General features: G+C 35.4%; 1 long non-coding RNA gene across 1 annotated transcript; it reads right to left on the bottom strand.

The window, feature by feature from the left end:
- Positions 1–1596: 1596 nt before the first annotated feature.
- On the bottom strand, positions 1597–3803 carry LOC127863509 (uncharacterized). The gene is made up of 3 exons (XR_008041076.1): positions 3739–3803; positions 2614–2885; positions 1597–2341 (listed from the first exon to the last, which is right to left on the bottom strand). It is a non-coding gene; the product is annotated as an uncharacterized LOC127863509 (long non-coding RNA).
- Positions 3804–6774: the final 2971 nt, after the last annotated feature.

Raw genomic sequence — 6774 nt, 5'->3', positions numbered from 1 at the left:
TTATTTCAGTCTTGTGCAAATTTACATAAAGAATAATAGGTAAGTGTTGATTATAGATCAGGTTTATCATGCGAGGCTTAGAAAACAAAAAGCACGAGCCTTGGCGAGTGCTTTTTCGTTTTCGTGCCGAGCATGATAAACCTGATCTATAATCAACACTGACCTATTATTCTATTTATCCCACTTTTTATTAAGTAAACTTTTTTTATTTAAACAAAATAAGTTTTCATGAGTGTTGTCGTACTTCGATAATGACTGTAGTGTAACCAAGGTCAGTGTATTACTCCGCGTTCCAAAAATAACCGCTGATCAAATAATCATTTTTTTTAAATCAGAATATCGTTCTGTAACAAAGTGTCGAGCTTTATTAATTACAATTTTAATCATATTGAATTGCAAATCTTTAAGTTTTATGATATCAATATGACATTAAGTTGTTACAAGGAACTACATTTGTTTACAACGTAGCCTAACACCACACACAATTCACTTTCGATATCAAACTATCAAGTCGATCACGAGGTGCACAATATTTGCTTCTTTGTTATAATATGTGGTTATTTCGTGACGAAATAACAAAGATTACTTGGATTTAAGCTAATAATATACATTAACATTTTGAATGTTGAAAGTGAAACCAAAGAATTTTGAGGCAAAGTTGTTCGAACTAGAAAAAACATTTGCTGGTGAAGTGACTGGGTGGGGCGAACATCAAGATCAACTTGTTCGACGGTAGACAGTGGTTGTCTAGGCTGCATTTCGGCCATAGTTTCGGTGCATGAAGGTGAACAAGAGGAATCTGTTGAATTGTTACATTTACTGGACTGAGCAAGAATGAACCCTTTTGCTGCTGTTACACAGATATGTTGGAATAATTGGTTATGGACTGGACATTTTTGTGCCCTGTTATGGCCATGGTTTCAGTGGGTGTAATGTTTGCATTTCGAAGTTTTTGGACCAGGAATTTGCGAACTGAGTGGTTCGTTATTCTCTTGTGCTTGAGAAAGCCGGCGTCTTTTGCCATGGCCTTCAGCATCTGACCTAGCTTGTTGACACCCAATTGTTGACGCAAGAACCACTGGGATGCAGTGTCATTTGTGCGTATTGCCAGGTTGAAAAGATGCTTTGAAGAAAAATCAGATGGACGCATATCCGAGTACAGCTTGTAAATTAACACAGGATTTCTTGGTCCAGACGATTGTTTTCTACGGTCAAAGGGGAGCAACTCGAACTGACTTCTTCAAAGGGGAGCAACAACAACAGAACCTATTTGCATAGTGTTAAATTTATCTAGTACTAGAGGTTTTAATAAAAATAAATGACAAAAAACACGTTTTTTTGCTACTTTTCTTTGTTTTAAGGTCATTAAGATTGACAAACTTTTGAGATTGTTTTTTTATTGATGCACTTTGCAAATACAGGTGACGAGGTGCGTGGGAAAAAGTAGTCCCGGTTCGGCAGTTGATGACGTCATTTCGTGCCATTGATTATAGCCTTGCCGTTGATTATAGATGAAATTTAATCAACGGGGCTTTAATCAACCGATTTCGCTGTAAAAGTGGGATAAAAAGTAAATATAACAATTTGCACATAAAAGTATCATATGTGTTATGAAAAGAATGTCTGTTTTTTGAAAAACTACACGAGGCTACGTACTGATACAGCATTAAGTTGCTTATTAACATCAACATAATTATAAGAAAGACATGACATAACATAATATATATAATGCACCCAACTTAATAATACATATACATTACACGGACCGACAAAGTTCGAGACAGTTACATAATTTGAAATTTCACATCTTCACATATAAACACAAGAAACAGCAGATGTATATATCAACTCACCGCGCATGTATAATAATAACTCCCGCAACAAAAAAGTATCAATTGTCAATCGAAGGTGACAATGGTTGGGTTCAGATTAAGTTATTTATTAAGTACAAATTTTAGTAGTTATACGTGTAGTTAAATAGTACGGTATAAGCTTCCAATGGCTTTGGATGCGATGACGAACAACTCGTAAATACTTTTCATTAATTAATCAAATTTCGGTTTTGTTCTGTCTTAAAATTATTGTTATCATCAATCATCTAAAATGTTCAAATTGTTCAGAATGTCTTGGTGGACGTTCTCATCTACGCTATTACTTCCGTTTTTGTCTTTCTCGTTTAAAATGTAACAAACCGCCACCGAATACACAAGGGCTTTTTTCCTCTTAACGATCTTAACGTCGATTTGTAGTAATACCCTCCTACAACACGTGCTCCTTTCGGGAAAGAATTACCCCAGTCATCTGTACCCTCTGCTCGCAATGTGTATGGAATATGAGTAACCTGGTAATACAGTCCAGATTATATGACATGATACATGTGTATTTATGCAGCACATGAGAGCTTCAATAGTCATTAAAGGTTCATTACGCCTTTCAGTAAAGTGATGATGCATTATCTTGTGTCATGTTCCTAAATTTTCATCAGTTAATTTTTTATACCTATTATCAAAAATGGCCTTATCTTATACTCAGTGTATACTTTTTTCCGATCACCATCGATGGAAAAAGGGCTATCTGTTTTATTTTATTTTAATCTTGCGAATACGGAAATACCTTTTACAATAAGTAATCATCATTTTCATCCGCCGCAACGACGGCCGCAGTGTCTCCTTCTGTTATGAGGTCTGCGGTGTTTTCCATCTCATCCATTTTGACCGAGCTCTTGTTGCAGGAATAGAGATGCCTAATCTGTTTTCCCGTTTTGACGAGTTAATTTTGTCACTATTGTTTCGGTAATGTTTCAATTTTCTTTCTATTTCTTTTTCTTTTTTTTTTCTTTTTTTTTTATAGTACTCGGCTTTTTCTGCGTTTGATATTAACTGCATCTTAAACATACAAAATGCATGTATATAATTATTTTTAGTAATCGACCGCGATGGTTCAGTTGTATAAAGTTTGCCTCGGGCACGGGGGACGCGGGTTCAATACCCGACAGAGTCGCGCAATTCATTTCAAATTTTGTAGTACACTCATGGCTCGGGAGATTAAGGGGAGGTTTAGGTGGGACGATTGAACTTTACCGGGGGACGATTGAACTTTACCGGTACGCAACACTTAACATCAAACAGCGTACCCTAACCCTAACCCTTAACACCTAACAATTAACAACTAACGCAACACCTTATAATCCTTTTTATCCTATATATTTCCTTAGTATCGGGGGCTACCGCCCCCCAACCCCCGCTTTGTCGAAATTGGTAAACAACTGCGTACCGGTAAAGTTCAATCTAGCCAAACACGCAATTCATTTTTAACGTCAGGGTCTCAAACGTCAAAAATGCAAGCATTACACGATGGCTAGACATTTTCGGCGGTCAACTATCAACAAATACTAAATTAATTACCTTATACATCATATATAGATATTTCCATTGAACAAAGAACTTTTTACCACTGCTTATTACTTTTGAATCATTTATTCCTTTCCAATGGATATATATGCTTGAATTTCGTACCCGGAAAAGTTTTCAGGTTTTAAACGCCCATAACATGACGACTAGACATTTTCAAGGAAATAATAACATAATTTACGTACGTTCAATTTACAAAGTGACCATATTATCGGATTCAGCTGCTCAATAACTATTAAAACATATGAAATATGATTAATCAGCAAATAACTTATCCGCTCAAACATACTTCTAATATATCAATGAAATATAAAACAAAAACTCTTACCTTTTTTCTTATTTGAAACATGCGCCTTCCTCAAGTAATTCTTTCTGCGTTACCGTTGTTTTTCATATCACGCTAAAGGGAAATGACGTAACGTCAGTAGCGTCTATTTTCCCGGGTAAAAACGGTATACAGTCGGACGTCGTTTCGTTTTGAAATCGTTTCGTTGATGATATTTGTTACGCATTACACGCATTTTTTCTGCGTAATTTCGAAAAAAACATCTCTTTATTAAGCCGACACTTTCTTTTTCGCATTTTATATTAACATTTTCAATTAGGTTTGTTTTTACTCTTTCCATTGATGTATAAATTATGGATTTGTTTTAAAAAATGTGCATACTGTGTGAGATTTTATAATAACCCTCCCCGCTTTTTCCTACTTTACGCCAGTAATGAGCGCGACGTCGTACCGATTAATGCCTTATCGCTTCGCAGGTAGTCGTTTATAGCTGGCTATGGTTTCGAATATGCGTTCATTAAACATGTCCGAAATAGCTACTGGGTTTAGAAACTTATGGAGTCTCTAAAAGATTATAAAATAAATGAAGTCATTTGGACAAATGATAACACGATCAAACTATGCTCAATGAATAACCAGTTCAAAGCAAAAGCATATACGCATTTAAGCATATACACACAAATCCGACTACTTATCCGTGTTTTTGTCAACAACAGAAGGGAATAATCAATTAACCCATTTATGCCTAGTGGACTCTCTCCCATCCTTCTAAATTGGATCCATTTATTTTCAAAATTAGGGATGTCTAATATGTATATTTATTTCTATATTTAGAATATTTCTTACATAAATTCCTTTAAGCAAACAGCGCAGACCCTGATGAGACTCTCTCTCTCTCTCTCTCTCTCTCTCTCTCTCTCTCTCTCTCTCTCTCTCTCTCTCTCCTCTCTCTCTCTCTCTCTCTCTCTCTCTATATATATATATATATATATATATATATATATATATATATATATATATATATATATATATATATATATATATATATATATATATATATATATATATATATATATATATATACTCATATTCGTGATGTTATGACTAAATGTAGAAAAAAATCATTCAAACGTAGACTACGAGAATTCTTGAATTGACCCATATTGATATGCCAGTACGCCTTTAACAAGTGTTGCCAGATATGTTAGCCAAATAGGATCAATTGTAAATCATGTAACACACTAGTACATTGACACTTTAATTTCCGGCAAAGACACCGCTAGACCGATTTATTTTGAAGATCATCACAAACTTTAGATTAACATTTCATCCGCTGCACGAGACGCGTGCCAGCTTGTATCTACGACTGTGATAATAACGAATGTTATTCAAGTACTAGCAAAGTAAATATATACTGTGGCTACGAAGTTTTGAAAGGTAGCGACTTTGTGAATTCTTAGTATACGTTATTTTTTATCTTTATATACATATATGTGTTAGATAAATGTGTGTTCTTTGAAGAGATGTATGTGTCGTTATCCCAACCAATATGTATCGCCCGTGCCTTTCGTCTCTCCGTGAAAACTCAAAAGCGTACGCTTATATGTCTTTCAGTAGGAGAAATTTCAGAATTGAAACCACATATGTCAGTTAATATGTTACATTGTAAACGTGTTATTAATCCAACGAAGGAATTACAACGTCTGAATAAACCTAAAGAAGTATAACAAGCTACGTTTTCTAAAACGATAGACTGAAAATATACATACAATATATATATATATATATATATATATATATATATATATATATATATATATATATATATATATATATATATATATATATATATATATATATATATATTTAAATAAGACCCAGACCCTTCTGAGGACCGTTTCTGGTACAATGCGTATTCCTGCCCACAATCTGATGTCATAAAACGCGCTTCGGAATACAAAATAAAACCTTCTTTGAACAAAACCTAACTCAACATGCTTTTTTGATTATTAGTGTCCATAATAACATCACGGAGGCCCTTTACAGAATATAACAAGACTATTGCCAAGCATTATATGTCCCCTACCGGCTCCACCATTGTCAGAAATTCCACAATTGTCAGATTATTTTTTTGTTGTTGCCATAGCAACCATAATTTTTTGATGTAGGAACAAAATCAAATGACGTGCATTATGTCCATATTGCCATCTATCCACGTTTCAAGTTTCATGAAAAAATATGAAGAACTTTTAAAGTTATCGCAGGATCCAGAAAAGCGTGACAGACGGACTGACTGAAAGACAGAGCGCAAACCATAAGTCCCCTCCGGTTTCACCGGTAGGGGACAAAAATAAAAATGAACATGTCGTAGGGTGCATTTTTATAATATTATTGTTGATTATGAGTTATAATCGGGTTGTTGTTTTTCATTTATTTAACACCTCTCAATATTATAGATAATCCTTACATTATCAATACATTCTTTATTTTACTCTGCAAATAATCCCGTTATTCATTTATTAGTCACTTCTTAAAGTATCAACTTTTCGCCCATGGCTGTGTATATCGATGTTCATGACTGCTTGGATGCATCATTGCACTCAGTATTTATGCATCGATATATAAAGACATGACTTTCTGTGTAATAAATTATCATTGATATTTATACACCTTGTTGCAGTCTTTTGAGTTGCGAGAGATGGTACTCAAAAATAAGAACCGACATATACCACATATTATTCCGTCGGGGCACGAGCCGGTCGACATTGACAAACCCTAAAGCCCCGCCGACAATGGCGCCCAACGTGGGGCGCAAAATGTCACAGGGTGAAAAAATTGTGTGACCAGTCTGGGACCCGAACCCGGGACACCTCGCTTACAGGGCGAGTGCTATCCCGACTGAGCTAACCGGGCCGCCACACAACTTCTCCCCTTATGTGACCAAGTTCGGACCGTGACATACACCCCACTTGAATATGTATTCGTCATCGAATACATGGATTTGGGGTGATATATAATTAACCATGGGCCTCCGTAGGAGTATACCCAGGTAACGTCATGAGCCCCACGTTGTGCGCC

This window comes from Dreissena polymorpha, unplaced genomic scaffold, assembly GCF_020536995.1.
Source record: "Dreissena polymorpha isolate Duluth1 unplaced genomic scaffold, UMN_Dpol_1.0 chrUn011, whole genome shotgun sequence".
NCBI classification, from domain to species: Eukaryota; Metazoa; Mollusca; class Bivalvia; order Myida; family Dreissenidae; genus Dreissena; species Dreissena polymorpha.
The sequence above is the reverse complement of the archived record's forward strand: the minus strand, read 5'-3'. Positions and strand labels throughout refer to the sequence as shown.